The sequence below is a fragment of the Emys orbicularis genome, chromosome 9, assembly GCF_028017835.1.
Source record: "Emys orbicularis isolate rEmyOrb1 chromosome 9, rEmyOrb1.hap1, whole genome shotgun sequence".
Lineage (NCBI taxonomy): Eukaryota > Metazoa > Chordata > Testudines > Emydidae > Emys > Emys orbicularis.
Window position 1 is genome coordinate 95,944,895 of NC_088691.1, and position 16,777 is coordinate 95,961,671.

The window sequence follows — 16,777 nt, forward strand, 5'->3', positions numbered from 1 at the left end:
ACCCTGAACTCAGGTGCCTATTGAGTTGTGAAGTGCCTTGAAGAAGAAGATGAGAAGCTTGAACTTAATTTGCAAAAGACAAGAGAAACTCATTGAGGAGATCCAAAGAAGGCAGTATCAGCAGCAGCAGCGGTGGAAGATTTGGGGATGTTATAATTTTTGATGGATAAAAGAACAAAGCAAGGGAGAGGAAGGTGTTAAAGTAGCAAAAGCATGAAATGAGCCTGTTGCATCATTGCTGGGTAGCCAAGCTAAGTAGACAGCCAGAGAAAGGGGAATAGGATGGGGAAGCCTGTGGTGTCAAGATATATGGAATCACAGTCCATCTTGAATAGGAGGTTTTTCTTTTAAATAAATAAACAGCTGCAGCTCCACACAGGCTTCCTCACAGCTTGAATTCCAATTTTGTTTCTCTTGTTTACCAGGGACCCCACTGACTCTGGAATTCTACAGTGCACACAGGGAATTTACTGGCTGAAATATATACTGCAGTAAATATGGTTGGGCATAAGCTCAAGACAGTGACTAGTGTAGGGTAGGAGCAGTGCTCTTTCTGTACTTTGGTTAATTTCTTTAGTTTCATGATAGACTTAGGGGCCAATTCCTGAATAGTCAAGTGGAAAACTAGTCTGTTGTCAGGACCCAAAGATGCACATTTTAAAAGCAGAATAACATTTAACTACATCTGTTTCTCCTCACATTTCAGTATGTAAATTGCTTAGCAGAGAGACTGGTTCAACCAAGCCCCTTTCTTCTCCCACTCTCTTTTGATGCCCAGCATTATTTCCCTTGGCATTAATGACATTTGTGCTTCTGTAATAGTCTTTTCAAGTTCAGGGAGCTAAAATTATCTCCTTTATTAAACAAAGACCTAAGTTCAAATGGAGGTGCATAATAGTTGGTCCATTTACTTATTCCCAAAAACATTTCAACCAAAGATGCTTTTTAGGTTCATTGCAAAATCCTGAGTGCAAAAATTAATAAAATAGGTACCCAGATTAAAACCTTTTCCCCCCACCCAGTGATTAATTAATTTCAGTGTGGCCCCATTTTCCTTGTTGACCTTGATTAGAGACCCATTTTAAATGTTTGTATGTGGGCTTTTCAATTTGGCAGTGGTTTCTGTTTCTTAAGCCATACTGATCTCTACAGATATGTAGAGACTTTAAACAAAATCACACCACTGAAATTAATCTTTACAGAGACAGGGTGAAACCATTTTTGCACCTGTTTTCCAAAGGTAGTTGACATAACTTTGGTTTTCCTCAAAGATCTTCCAGGTTGCTGCAGTGGGGAGGGCCAGCACCCTGTATGGAACTCCACCCAAAGACCCCCCTCCCCCATCCCATATGCCAACACACACAAACTCAGGAAACATGAACAATTTCAAATATGGTCCATTGTTGGAGCCTAAAAGCTAACAGCTTTCTGTCTGCAGTACAGGCCTTCATGTTTTGCTTCTGCTGCAGTTTCTGTGAATTCAGTGTTCTTCTGTCAATATGGGCCCAGGACACCTATTCACTGAAGAGCAAAAGTATTTAAATGTAAAAATCAAAGAAAGCAGAATGTTTAATAATCCCACAGTACCTACTTAGATTTCCTGACTTCAATGCTTCGCTTCTATTAAGATTTCTAAGGCATCTCTCACTAATGTGTCTAGGCAGCAATATTAAGGTCTACGATGCAGCTGGAGGTGTAATTTCCAGCTAAAGTAAGCATACGCACGCTAGTTTTGATCAAACGAGTGCACTACAAATAGCAATATAGCCAGGGCCGTGTGGGTGGTGGCTCAGGCTAGCGGCCCTGAATACATACCTAGAGTTCCAGGTGGGTTGTAGTCAGGCCAGCTAGCCTGAGGTGCCACCCACATTGCTGTTTTTAGCACACTAGCTCAATCAAAGCTATCACCTGTACATCTACCCAAGATGGAAATTACACCTTCAGCTACAGTGGTGGTACCATTATGCCCTTAGTGACTTGCCATCTGAAATGTTCTTCAGGATCTACGGGTATGTCTTCACTGCATTCGTAGCTCAAGTGTTACCGCGAACTAGAAATTCTGGGGTGTGGTGCGGAGTCAAGTTAGGGGTAACAGGACTTCAAGCTGGAGGTAGCCAGCTCATCAGGAGAGAGGGTGGTTGGAGCCTGAGTGCCCCTGAAACTCAAGCTACTAAGAGAGTGAGTCACTTGCCATGGTGGGACCAAGGAGAGAATATGAGTGGAAAACAAAAGATTCCACGGCTGCCTGTTTTCCATTCAAGTACTGACCTAGCTCAACCATAATTACTAACTTATATAAGAACTGACCAGATCATCTCTTATCACTAGACAGTTGCAGGCTAGTGGCTTTGTTGTTCTATTCACCAAAGCTCTCAGCAATAAGATAACAGGAACCTAGTAGGCCCCCAAGCCCTGTCTCCTCAATAGACCTGCGGAACATTATCATTATTATCATTTGTGTGGCCCCATAAAGGTACATGGCTCCATTCAAAGACCTAAATGTGCCATCATACAATACAGAACAAATGCAGAGTGGGATTATGATCTTTCTGCAGGAGTTGAAATACTTTGCAGAACAGAAGCAAAACCTCAGCCTGGGTATCAAGTGTATACAATCTTTCCAAACAATGGGCCTGATTCTCCATGGCCTTGTTCTTGTGTGTCATTGACATATGAGCAAAGCACTAGCGTTCTGATTGCAAACCACTTTACACAGGTGGAAATGACTGCACGTTGTGCAAGGTAAGGAAGAATCTGACCCAATATCTTTAAGAACAGCCATTCCTATTACAGAAGATTAACAAGCTTAGAAAGCCAGTATTCTCAAGCAGTTCATCATTCAACTGCTAAGCAGGCTCAGACCCGCTCAAATCTGAAAATTAGGTAAGATCAAGTGGATTCATGCCAGTAAGGCTATATATTTTCATTCCAGCCTCTGGTCCTTCAATGGCAACTAATAATGACAACCATGATGTTTCCATCCCAGCATGCACTTATCCATCTGCACTATCATTAGCAGAGGATCTAATACCATTAACTTTAATAAACTGCGGCACTGTATATAACGGAATGAGCTGTTGCCCTGACTACAAGTTGAACTATGAAATTAAAGGGGACTGTAGTCATAACAGAAAGGAGCTGCTGAGCCTGAAGAGAAGACACAAAGTAGTCAACTGATAAACGTGTTGCTCCTGATGTTACATAGCCCTACTAAAAGGTCCTCTCACCTCATTGAGATCCTATTTAGGTGCCTGGCTGTTTAGAAATCTGGCCCCATGTCTTCACTACAAAAGGTGTATTTTGACATCAAGATAATAATATCTAGCTCTTGTGTAGCATTTTTCATCAGTAGATTTTAAAGTGCTTTACAAAGGAGGTCAGTATCGCTATCCCCTTTTATAGATGGGGAAACTGAGGTCACACATCAGGCCAGTGGCAGAGCCAGGAACAGAACCAGATTCCCTGTGTCCCAGTCCAGTGCTCTGTCTACTAGGCCACACTGTATGGCACTGAGATGGCTACTCTATGTAAAATCCTAGTGGAGACAAGGTAGTTTTTAACCTCACTGTAGCTCAAGGGTGGTCTGTGCTTAAAGCATAGGTTGACATAGCTATGGCATGTGAAAAATCCACGTGTATGCTGTAGATACCAACCTAACCCCTGGGGTAGACAGAGCGAGGTCAACAGAAGAATGCTTCTGTTGACCTAGCTACTGTCACTCAGGTAGTGTTCCTACAGCAATGGAAAACCCCCTTCTGTTGGGAGATAGTGCCTACACTACAGTGTTATGCTGTAGCTATGCTGCTGTATTCCCACTAGTGTAGACATGGCCAAGGTCAGCCCTACATCCCCCACCCAGGTTTGACCCTGACTAGCTGTACAGAGGTAAAAACTCCCTGTGCCTTGTCTCCACCAGGAATTTGCATGGAGTTAGTTACCTCCATGTACAAACCACACTCTTTTTGAACATAAGAACAGGCATACTGGGTCAGAACAATGGTCCATCTAGCCCAGTATCCTGTTTTCCAACAGGGTCAATGCCAGATGCTTCAGAGGGAATGAACAGAACAGAGCAATTTCGAGTGATCCATCCCCTGTCATCCTCTCCCAGCTTCTGGCAGTTAGAGGCTTAAGACACCAAGAGCATGGGGTTGCATCCCTGATAATCCTGGCTAACAGCCATTGATAGACCTATACGCCATGAACTTATCTAATTCTTTTTGGAACCTGGTTATAGTTTTGGCCTTCACAACATCCCTTGGCAACAGGTTCCACAGGTTGACTGTGCATTGCATGAAGGAGTATTTCGTTATGTTTGTTTTGAACCTGCTGCCTATTAATTTCATTGGGTGACCCCAGGTTCTTGTGTTAAATCTTGTAACTAACACTTCCCTATTCATTTTCTCCATATTGTTCATGATTTTATAGACCTCTATCATATCATCCCTTAGTCATCTCTTTTCTAAAATGAACAGTCCTAGTCTTTTTAATCTCTCTTCATATGGAAGCTGTTCCATACCCCTAATTATTTTGTTGCCCTTCTCTGTACTTTTTCCAATTCTAATATATCTTTTTTGAGATGGGGTAACCAGAATTGCATGCGGCGTTCAAGTTGTGGGCATACCATGGATTTATTTAGCGGCATAATGATGTTTTCTGTCTTATTAGCTATTCTTTTCCTAATGGTTCCTAACATTGTGTTAGTTTTTTTGACTGACACTGCACATTGAGCAGATATTTTCAGTGAAGACATAATCACTGGTGTATCTTTGGTGTATCTCTGATATGTCTAAACTAGACCTTTTTACCTCAAATTAATTGATTCCTAGTTAACTCAATGTAATTAACATTGCGAAGTGTACAGACTAGCCTTTACAAATGTGTTAACTATCTTTACTTAATTGGAAATTAATTAACTCCTAGTGTGGACAAACCCAGAGGAAATGAATTGACTGTGCATGCTCTATATGCTAATTTAAAATATCTGTAACATGTAACTGCAAACCAAGTTCTTTTCAACATGACTGAGCATTAATCTTCATTCACATTCAGTGGCTCTAAGTACCAAGCTATTAAATTAAGCTATTTTTCAGTTTTCCAAGCTCAAAAACATTATAATATGATTTTTTGTCAGAAGATACATCATAATTTTATTTTCAAAAAAACTCTTCTTTCAACTTCTCCTTCAGATACTTTCCACCCCACTTTCTGATGCAACTGTTTTATCACATTTTAGCTTTTGATTAGCTGGAAAACCACATTCAGTATCTGGGTCTGTTCTCCCCCCATACCTGTGAGAGGCAGACAGTATGAATTACACAAGGTTAGATACAAAACTCTTTTCTGCTAAGTAAGACTGCTTCTGTTTCTGAGCATGAAGCAAAGAGATTTCATTTTCTCATTTTGCTCAGAAAATTGAAAAAGTCAACAGATAAAAAAGTGTGAAATAAGAATTAACAGCCAAAGAGTGGGACCTGTCTACTTTTTATCACAAGAACTTTCATTTGGTCATTAAGGGTATTTGCTTCACTGCAAATCGTCATTAGGTACAATATATGGATTTATTTTAGACTCTTTTTCATTCTTTACCTCAAAAAATAGACAGTTAACAATGCTCAGTTATTAGGGAATCAGTCTTTGGTGTGTGAGAGTAATGTAAATTGAAATCTGTAGTTCAGATGCTGAGGTGAAGTTCTGAAGTATGCTATGGTGTGGCTGCAGTAAAAGAACTAATGTGTAAAAGTTTGACACAGAAGAATGAGGGGGGATTTGATAGCAGCCTTCAACTACCTGAAGGGGGGTTCCAAAGAGGATGGAACTCGGCTGTTCTCAGTGGTGGCAGATGACAGAACAAGGAGCAATGGTCTCAAGTTGCAGTGGGGGAGGTCTAGGTTGGATATTAGGAAACACTATTTCACTAGGAGGGTGGTGAAGCACTGGAATGCGTTACCTAGGGAGGTGGTGGAGTCTCCTTCCTTGAAGGTTTTTAAGGCCCGGCTTGACAAAGCCCTGGCTGGGATGATTTAGTTGGGAATTGGTCCTGCTTTGAGCAGGGGGTTGGACTAGATGACCTCCTGAGGTCCCTTCCAACCCTGATATTCTATGATTCTATGACATCCAAAAAGGTCCATTTTAGTTATGACGATACTAATGCTTTTAAAATATTGTGTTGAAAGATCATCTTAAACGCTAAGAAAAAATGCTGCATTCTGGCTCATCTAGATAAACTAAACCCAGCTACAAGGTATGGATGAGAAATCTGGTACAGTAACACAGGTCTTGCATAGTAACATGAAAGACATGTTGAAATCAAAATGACCTCAGGTTGCTAGTGCCATCTGGCTTTTTGCTGCACAGAATTGTCCAGAATTTTTAATGGATAAAGCAGTCACCTTATACGAATATCAGATATTGCAAATATTTAATGAAAAGTCATGATAGAGCAGGTAATATTTTATGGCACAAGGAAATGCCCTTGTTCTACATTTACATTTATTTGACATTGACATCCAGCAGCAGCATCATAACCTCAGTTTTGCTGTAGTATTTGGCAGTAGACAGGTTAGTAAGTGAGGTTGAGCATCACCTCCAAAATGCAGGAACAGCTTTCCCCAATCCATTTTAATTTCCAAGGTTTCAAATTTAATGGTAATATACCAGATCAAAAGTTCCAAACTCAGGTCTCCAGAGACTTGGTAGTGGTCCATGCAGAGACAGCAGATGAGATGCACTTCTGGCTGTCACCTTTGCTCTAACTACTAACTTGCATTAAAAGAAGCTAAATGTATACTGAATAATTTTCCAAGTAAGCAATGGTGGTACTTGCCACAGGGATCTTATGTAAGTGCAAATGAGAAGAGAGGAAGGATGGTGCAGTGGTTAGGGCCGTGACATGGATACCTAAATTCAATTCCCTGGTCCACCACAGCCTGCTTGAGTGACCTTAGACAAGTCACTTTGTTCTCTGTGCCTCAGTTTCCCATGGGGATAATAGCACTTCCCTACCTCACAGTGGTGTTGTGAGGTTATGCACTTTAAAGACTGTGAGGTGCCCTCAGATACTGCTATGGTAATGGTGGCCGTAGAAATATCATAGATAAGAGGTGGTCTGTGTTTTCATGAATGGGAGGGGAAGTGTCCCTGAGATGATCTCTCTATGAAAAAGGTCTGAGAACCCTTTCCTAGATGATCCTCCTCACTGAGGCACCAGAGGGTTATAACAGCCCCCACATGCCAAGGCTTTATTTTAGTCCATCTTGCTGGCAAATACCAGTATGTGCCTATCATCTGAACTTTAGCAAACCTCTCATGTAGTCAGGAGGGAGCATGGTGGCTTTAATACTTTAACTTCATCAAAGTACGTTTTGGTTATTTTTTAAATCTGAAATACTGCAAATATCAGGTCAAAATCATAGTCAATAATCCAGCACAGCAAACACAGCCTACAGCACCAGCTACCTGCACCGCACTCTTATGCGTACTGCATGTCAGATTATTTGATGGAGTAATGATGACACATCAATCATTGCACAGGTCAAATTCTCTAGCCACCCTGCCTCAGTATCGACATCAATTTCTTGATGCACTGTACATGTGAAAGAGTAAATCCAACACTATTATACATCAGCTTGTAGCTTTCTAAGCTGTGGCATTTGAGCCACTTATCATTCACTCCCATGTGCTGCTGTTGGCCTTAGAACCTCCGCATCTTAATTTTTGGGCCCCGATCCAGATCTTGGCAAGTGGGACTGGCTTGCCAAGGTCACTACAGCTATTGCCAATGGAACCCTACAGGAATAAGAAGGAAGGCTCTCTGAGCTGCCCCTCCCTGCTTTCGGTGGATAAAACAATATTTCTGACGCTTTCAAGTTATTCATCTGACTGAGGCTGTGACTAAACTGTACCTGGCAGCCGGTTCACTTAGCTTAGGCCGTGCCGCACAGTTGTGCTCAGTTTGATTGTTTTTAAAAGGGCCTCCCCAGTCAAAATAAAAGATAAACCCAACAGAAAAAAATGACATACAGTTTGAGACGGGCCCAGAGCAAAATCTGCCACCCCCAAAGTTGGGGGAAGTTTGGATCCCAATTCCTTCTGCAGCTTGGGCCTACCTCAGTAAGGAATACAAGAAGGAATTAAAATGAATAGCGGTACAAGAATGTTTCCATTCTACCCCTAATTGATAATAATGTTAAGAGACTGATAGTCATTTAAATTCTAATTAAGGGAGACTCGTATTGACTTTAATGGCGATCAATAAGGCAACGTTTTAGTCATGGGTATTTTTAGTAAAAGTCACAGACAGGCAGGGCCAGCTCCAGGCACCAGCCTACCAAGCACGTGCTTGGGGCGGCACCTTGGGGCAGGACGGCGCTCGATTTGTTATTTATTTATTTATTTATTGGATTCGGCGGCGCGGCACTCGGAGGGGGGGCGGGGGCTTCGGGCGGCGTGGTGCTCGGGGCGCGGGGCTTCGGGCGGCGCGGCGCTCGGAGGGGGGCGGGGCTTCAGGCGGCATGGTGCTAGGGGGGCGGGGGCTTCGGGCGACGTGGTGCTCGGAGGGGGGGTGGGGCTTCGGGCGGCGCGGCGCTCGGAGGGGGGGCGGGGCTTCGGGCGGCATGGTGCTGGGGGGGCGGGGCTTCGGGCAGCATGGTGCTCGGGGGGGCGGGGTCTTGGGGGCGCGGGGGCTGGCGCGGTGCAGCACTCGGAGGGGGGTGAGGGCTTCGGGCGGCACGGCGCTTGGAGGGGGCGGGGCTTCGGGTGGCGTGGTGCTGGGGGGCGGGGATTTCGGCGGCGCTCGCAGGGGGGGGGGTACAGCAGGGCGGCGCTCTTCTTTTTTGCCTGGGGCGGCAAAAAAGCTAGAGCCGGCCTTGCAGACAGGTCACGGGCAGTAAACAAAAATTCATGGCCCATGACCTGTCCGTGACTTTTACTAGATACCGCTGACTAAAACTTGGGGGGGAGCCTGGGGGGCGCCACGGGTGCTGGCGGGTCATGGCCCGGAGGAGGGACATGGGTGCTCAGGAGCGGGGGAGTGGGTAGCTGCGGGGAGCGGGGGGAGGCATGGGTGCTCGGGGGGGCGTGTGGCCGGGGGGTGCTGCAGGTGCTGCAGGGGATGTGGCAGGGCTGGAGAAGACTCCCTACCCGGCTCCTGGGAAACAGTGACCTCCAGCTCCTAGTTCCACATGCTGCCTCTGCTCCGCCCCAAACCCCAGTTCTGCAGCTCCCATTGGCTGGGAACCGTGACCAATGGGAGCTGTGGGGGCAATGCATGCGGGTGGAGGCAGCACGTGGAGCTAGGAGCTGAGGGAGGGGAGTTCCTGTGGCCCCTCCGGGAAGCCCCCGCAGGTAAGCACCGGCCCACACCCCAACCTCCCGCCCTGCGCCCCCCTCACACCCAAACTCCTGCTGCTGGGGGGCGGGGGGTCCCGCGATTGCCCCAGCAGTGGCTGCTTGATAACACTGCGACATGTCAATGACAGCTTTGTAGCAATTTGAACTCTTGCAAAATACTGCTTCCAGTTTGTCCATTGTGAAGGTTTGTCGAAGTTGAAGTTCTCTGGGGCATTGAAGAGTGGCATGTTGATGAGATCCTGTAACCTTTGTTGCTTTGTTCCTTCTATTTGCAACCTTTGTTTCTGTTTCTGTTCTCCTCTGGCACTAGTTTATTTCTGACATCATGTCATGCTCCTATACCAGATATTGACTGGCTACAGAGCTTCACTGTGAGCAAGATATACCCCAGATGTGTTCAGGATAAGATCCTTTACTGTTCTGCTGGTATGGCTGAGGTCTGCTTAAATAAGGTATATTACACTCAGCACCTCCTAGTGGCTGAACAGTATAGTACAGTTTAGCATTCCATTATGCTTCCTGCGTAATGCATTATTTTACTCCATTTTTTTCATCTTGCAGGACAGTAGGTTTTGCTATGGTTCCCAACTCTGCTTTCAGTTACATAGGCTCCAGGCCACTGACATCTTTGTGATTACACATGTATGGAACGGAGTGTATGTATAGATATGTAATGTGTATGCTCACACGTGTAAGGCTGTGTGTGTTTACAACTAAGAGCAAAGTTTAGCCCAAACTCATTCACTTTTGGTTTACTACACTGTATGCCAGTGCTACTTTTAAAACATATATTATCGTTATTTATTGTGTATGTTGTGGTAGCACTTAGGAGCCCAAGGCATGGGCCAGGACCCCATTGTGCTGGTCTGTGATGGGGCATCTGCCCCACACTAGCCCACAAAGGGTTAATAGGACCCTAGGGAGACTGCGCAACAGGCAGCCAATTGGAGAGGGGCTGCAAGGAGCAGCCAATCAGGACCAGGCAGGCCCATATAAGAGCCGCAAGGCAGAGCAGGTGAGTCACTCCCTGGAGCTCAAGGAGGGAGGAGGACTGGCTGCTTTGCAGGCGGAGGGCAGCTAGCACCTTGGACAGAGCAGTGCTAGGCAGGATCAGGGGAGCGAGAGCAAGCGCCCAGCTGACTGCTGGAGCCCTGAGATAAGGGCGGAGAAGGTGCTGGGGCTGTGGGGAAGTGGCCCAGGGAAGTAGACTGCAGGGTTGGAGGGGACACAGCATGTGGCTGCCATCTACAGGGTCCCTGGGCCAGAACCTGGAGTAGTGGGCAGGCCCAGGTCCTCCCTTCTGTCCCCACTCACCACTGAGGAAGTGGCGGGGCAGTGGATTATGGTTCCCCTGGAAGGGGGAAGAACAGAGTGTGACACAGCCAGAGGGCTGTGTCCTGAAGAGGACACTGTATTCTTTGGGACAATTCACATCCTGGAGCAGAAGTGAGGGCAGTGAGACGTCACCAGACAAGGGCGCACTGGCGAACTAAGCTAATTCCCCAGGACAGCCAGCTGGAGGCGCCACAGCGGTGAGTCGAACCCTGTCACATAGGCACTATACGAACACAAAGCAAAAAGATTGTCCCTGCTCCAAAGAGTTTACAATCTAAGTATAACACAAGAAACAATAGGAGGATACAGACAGAGACAGGGCAGCACAAAGAAACAATGAGACCAACCCACTAATGTCAACAGGCCTGATTCTCTGTTGCCCTGTGCCTTGAAGTAGTCATCCATACCCAGGCAAAGTGAGTGTAAAATGCTGTGTTTCTGATTTGGCAGCTGCACCCTGGACCCTTGCACTGGTGTAAATGACTACTCTGCATGCAGGGAATCAGCCCCAGTGGGTGTAACAGATGGGGGTAGCTGAGGGCAGAATAAGGGTATGTCTACACTACACGCACTACAGCAACAGCTATGCTGCTGTAGCACCATGGCATAGACACCTACTACAGCAACAGAAGAGGTTTTTCCATTGCTGTTGTAAATCCACCACTCTGAGAGGTGGTAGCTAGGTTGATGGAAGAATTCTTCTCTCGACCTAGCTGCAGCTACATTGGAGATTAGGTCGACCTAATTACATTGCACAAGCATGAAACTTTTCACAGCCCTAAGCAATGTAGCTAAGTCAACCTAAAGTTTAGGTGTATAACAAGCCTTAGATTGCCTGTTATAACATGCTCCTCCAGAGCATTCACAAATTGTGATCTATGGTTTGTGGGAAGCAAGGAGAGAATAGAACTTTTTAAATAATATTTGGAACTGAGCACTAAGTATAACAGAGATGCTTCTTGCCTTCCCCATACAATTAAGGACACCGGGTGCCATTTGGGTGTCTTGGTTTTGCTTTCATTAACATGTTAGATCAATTTCCCAGCTGTCTCAATAACAAAGCAATGGGAGGTTACAGTGAAATGAAAGTGCTCAAAAGCATATATCAAACGGGTCATCATCTTTCCATTGCAAAATCAATATTGCATGCCCAGCATCACTCTGTATACAATAATAAAAAGCCTTCCGTCATTATTGCCATGGAGCACATTGATTCCTTTTAAATATTTCCTGGGAACATTTTCAGCATTATGCATGTGAATCTATAATCACTGACCAGATACATGGAAAATTTCCAAGTCACCTACTTGTCTGAATGAGCTTTTCAGCCATCTCACTGAGAATGACACTTAGATCTGTAATGCTAGTGTGCAAAAGAAGAAGGTTGTCTTTTTATTATATTGACTTTTTGGCTATTAGCACACCATAAAGGAACCATCTCGCCTGCTCACTGTTTTTCTGCTTCTTCCTCTCATCATTTTTCCTTAGAATAAATAGATGCAGCCTATGGGGGAGGCAGAGAACCAAGACTGGGTGGTGTCTGCTTTATGTACCATTTCAAACGGAACTGAGAGCCGGGTCAGAATCACAGTAACTTCATTCACTAGGGCTGCACAGATACAGGATCACAGAAGGACGCCTGGAGCAAATGATGTTTCTGTGTCCCTTACATCTGTGACCTACTCTAGGAGGAAGCTTGCAAACAGTATCATTTGTCGCGTTAGTCGAAGAGATGGGCCAGATCCAAAGCTCAGATCTGAATGCCACTAAGAATGGGAATTTGGATCAGATTCCAAACTTTACAGCTGGCCTTTTAACAGCCAGCACAAAATAACCCAGATCTGAATGTCCTTGAACTTTGGGAAAGATCCAGATTCAAATACAAGCTTTGTGGCTCGAGTCCCTCTCTAGTTAGCAGTCTTAGACATAGATCCCTCTTTGGATGCCTTTATACTTACTGGTGCCTGTATGTCCTTAGTCCCTGGTCCTCAAGTCCATGTGGAGCCACAGGGCCACCTCCTCTCTGCCAGTGAGGACAGCAATTTGCTTGGCAGCTCCCTAGGGACACAAAGTGCCTTATCCCTACCCCACTGAAATTAAGGGGAGTTTTTCGATTGACTTCAATGGGCTTTGCATCAGGCCCACAGTGAGGAGAGGCTCTTTGCATGATCCCTGGCTATATCCATCCTGAGGCTGGGCACAAACTAGCCCACTGTTAGTGGCAAGTCTCTTTTCCATAAAACCCACGAGTCTTGGAAAAGCCTGGATCCAAGCCTGACAGCCCAAGTCTGTTCCAGTCATTAGTAATCAGGGAACTAAGGGGAGTGGGACGGGGTAGAGTTACCCTCCCAGTGGAAGGATTACAGAGCAAGAGAAAATCCTCATTGAGGGCCTGATTCTTTGTAAGATGTTGAGCAACCTCAATACCCATTGGAGTCAATGGGAGACGAGGTGCATCCTCAGAGCTAGGTGCGATATCTAAAAAATGTTTCCATCCCAACTCGGGATGAAAAGTCAAAATGTTGCAAACCAAAACATTTTGTTCTGATCATCTCAGTAATTTCAAAACTTCTCATTTCAATTTCAACCACTTTTTATTTTTATTTTTTATAACAACTAGCTTAATCTTTTTCAACAAAACGTTGTTTTGAAAACTGCAAAACTGGAATTTTTCATTTCAAAGATGCCAAAACAAAAGGTTTAGACCATGTTAGAAACTTTTTTCCAAATATTTACGCAGAAAAAGTCATTGAAACCAACAATTTCCCCACAAATTTTTGATGAATCAGCATTTTCTGGTGGGGGGAGTTTTGTCAAAAGATTGTCAACCAGCTCAAGTACTCAGCACCTTGCAGGATGAACTCTGCATCTGGTATGTAAAGCAAGAGTCACTTTTTCACAGCAAGCTTCATAGAAATTAGATGACCACCCATCCGTGCTGGGAGTTTCTCCAGATCACAGGTTTTGCAGTAGAATAATTCCAGCATCTGTAATTAGAGTTTCCATTAAAGTCTCATTGCTCGTATGTTAATTTAGGGAGTGCTATATTGTCAAGAATGTTATTAAGGAATGCCAAGAGTTGCAAAGAAACGCTGAGTTTTGATTACAACTTTTGGGGCAACCGTCATTATTTTGTGTAGTAGAGGAGAAGTCTTTTTTTGGTTAGCCCTGCGATTGTTACTGTTTCACTGAGGGTCTCTGTTTCTAAAAGCAGGCTAAAAAACTAGTGCTCACTTTCAGCATGCCCTTCCTTGGTGCTGGTTATAAGGATGTCATTACTCGTGCCTGGGAACCCAGTGGCAAGACTACTATGGGAAGTAGCTGATAGGAATCAGGATGCAGTTTTCCAAAGCATCTAAGCAGGGGCGGCTCTAGGCACCAACAAAACAAGCAGGTGCTTGGGGCGGCAAATTACCAGGGGCGGCATAATGCTGGAGCCCCAGCTCCGACCTGAGGCAGTGTCCTGGGCTGGATCCTAACCGCCCTGTTGTTCCCTGACCGGGTGCCGCCGGGGCTGTGCGGCGGGGCAGTGGGGAGTGTGTCCCTGCCGCTCTCCCACTGGCAGTGGCCAGCCCCCCTCAGGCAGGAGCTGGTAGCGTGGCCCTGCCCCGGTCGCGGAGCCCAGGGGGTGGCGGTGGAACATGGCGGCCGGGCGGGCCATTCCTCCAGCGCCGGTTGCGGGCTCCTCCTCGGCTTGTTCCCGCCCCCGCCTCCTCCTCCTCCCCCCTGCGCCGCCTCCTGCCCGGGGAGGGGAGCGGCAGCCCGGGCTGAGCTGAACTTGTGCCGCTGTGCAGGCCGAGCCCGCGGCCAGCTCGCGGGGGTCCTGGGGAGCGGGAGGCCCGGGCACACTGCCCTGCAATCACCAGCCACCGGCTGCTCTGCCCCGGACCCCGGCAGCTGAACCCCGCAGCCGCCCCAGCTCGCTACACGTGAGAGCTACAGGCAGTGCCCCCCCCCCCCAGCCTGCTGGCTCTGTCCCTGGCCATGCCGCAGGGTGACCGCCCGGGACTCTGGGGTGTTGCTGAGGCTGCCCTAAGCCAGGCTCCCCGGGATCCGCTGCCCCTCCAGCCACAGGGGCCCTAGGCCAGTGTGGGAGCCGGGATGCAGCCCTGCTCTCAGAGCCTCCTCCCCTCCTTGCGCTGCATAGCAAGACGTGGGACCGTGGGCAGGGCTGCTACAGCCATTTCAGACTGGGATTGGCGCCAGGGGAGTGGAGGTGATTGTGCCCTGGCTGGAGAGACCAAGCAGCCCCCCAATGCCCGCTGCTTGCTCCTGCCGGCACGGGGCTGCGACACCCAGCTTTGGAGGGCAGTGCCAAGCCCCTGGGCATGCTCGCGGGGATGGAGAGACAGGAGGCAGAGCTGTTCGGTGTCTCCCACGCAGCTCCAGGCCCCTCTGGCTACTCGGCAGTGACAGCCAGGCTGGATAGCCGCCAGCAGCATGACTTGGTCCGACCCGCACAGACCACATGAGCCCTGGGGTCGGCGCTGACATCCTGCCTATGCCAAGGCCTCCGGCGCAGAGGCAGCCCTAGCTCTGCCCAGGCAGACACAGCCCAGGTCACTCCATGGTTGGCCCAGTGAGTAAATGAGTACACTAGTAGGAAATTGTTTTATTTTACTAACAAAAAAAAAATGAAAACAGAGAATTTGTAATTTTAAACAGTCAAAAACAAAACAAAACAAACAAACAAAACCATTGCAAAGTGCAAACGTGTAAAAGCCAAAAAAAAGGGGGCGGGGGACAGCCAATTTTTTTTTTTTTGCTTGGGGTGGCAAAAAACCTAGAGCCGGCCCTGCATCTAAGGCCTTGTTTACTACTATAGTTTACTACTACTACAAGTTGCACTACTATAACTATACCAGTAGAGTTAAAACAGTACAACACCCCCAGTGTGGATGTAATGATGCCAGTATAAAAGTGCTTATACCAGTATAGCTTCCAATACACAAAGGTGAATTAGCTATACCAGTATATGGCGCCTCTGTGCCAGTATAACTGCATCCACATGAGGCATTCTACTGGTATAACTATAACAGCAAAAAAAATAATAATAATCACACCCCTACCTGACATAGTTATACAGGTGCAATTCTATGCATAGACCAGGCCTGAAAGATGTAAGTGTTTTTGAAATTTTCACTCATAGCCTACAAGTCTTGGTACTCCCAAGCAGTTTAGGAGCCAACATCCCATTGACATTGGTGCCTAAATGTTCCAGTGTTCCTAAGTGATTTAGGAGCCAATGTCCCATTGACTTTGGCTCCGGAGTCACTTGAATGGGTTTTTTTTAATATTGCCTTATGGCTACACTAAGAAAAATGTGTATTTTAACGTGTGTTAGAATCCTTGTGTGAACAAGGCAGGTTGTAGTTCTAATGCCTGGTAGCAATATATCTTTTTCCTAGAGAAGAGAAGGTCTCCATGGGACTTGTGCTCCTAAATCACTTAGACACTGTTGAAAATTCCACCCTCATTGTTTAATTTCCAGGTGAAAATGAGTCAGATTACTTCAGAGATTGCACTGAAATTAATCAAATAGAATTTAGCCTAAGGATTAACTCTACTGTAATCGGACACTTCAGCACCCCAGATTATATGGAAGCAATTTTCATTGTTTACCAGTGGTTTATATTTGCATTTCCTGTATGTTCTGTATAGATAATACATTTCCCTCATCCCATTTAAACAAGTTAAAATACTAGAATGCAATTTCTCACACCCATTTAATAGATTTGCCGGACCAAATTCAGAGGTGATGTATAGGGGGTGCTATGTAAACCATAGATTAGTCAGTGGGTGAGAGAAGAAGTAACTGTAAGTGTCTACGGGACTGAATACTGGATTGGAAGAACAGGTGAGGTACATCAAGTTAGGCTCTACTCCTGGATTGAGCTCGGTGCAGGTATACTCTTTAGAATTACTTAGACTTACACCCACTGAATAACACACAATTTCCACACACACACCTTTCCACATCACCTCTGAATTTGGCCCTAAGAAAGGACCTATTGGGACCTACAGTACTTGGATTTAGAGGGTCCTGTGCAGGCGTATGGATCCACAAGCATGGAGAACATTGCAGGAACAG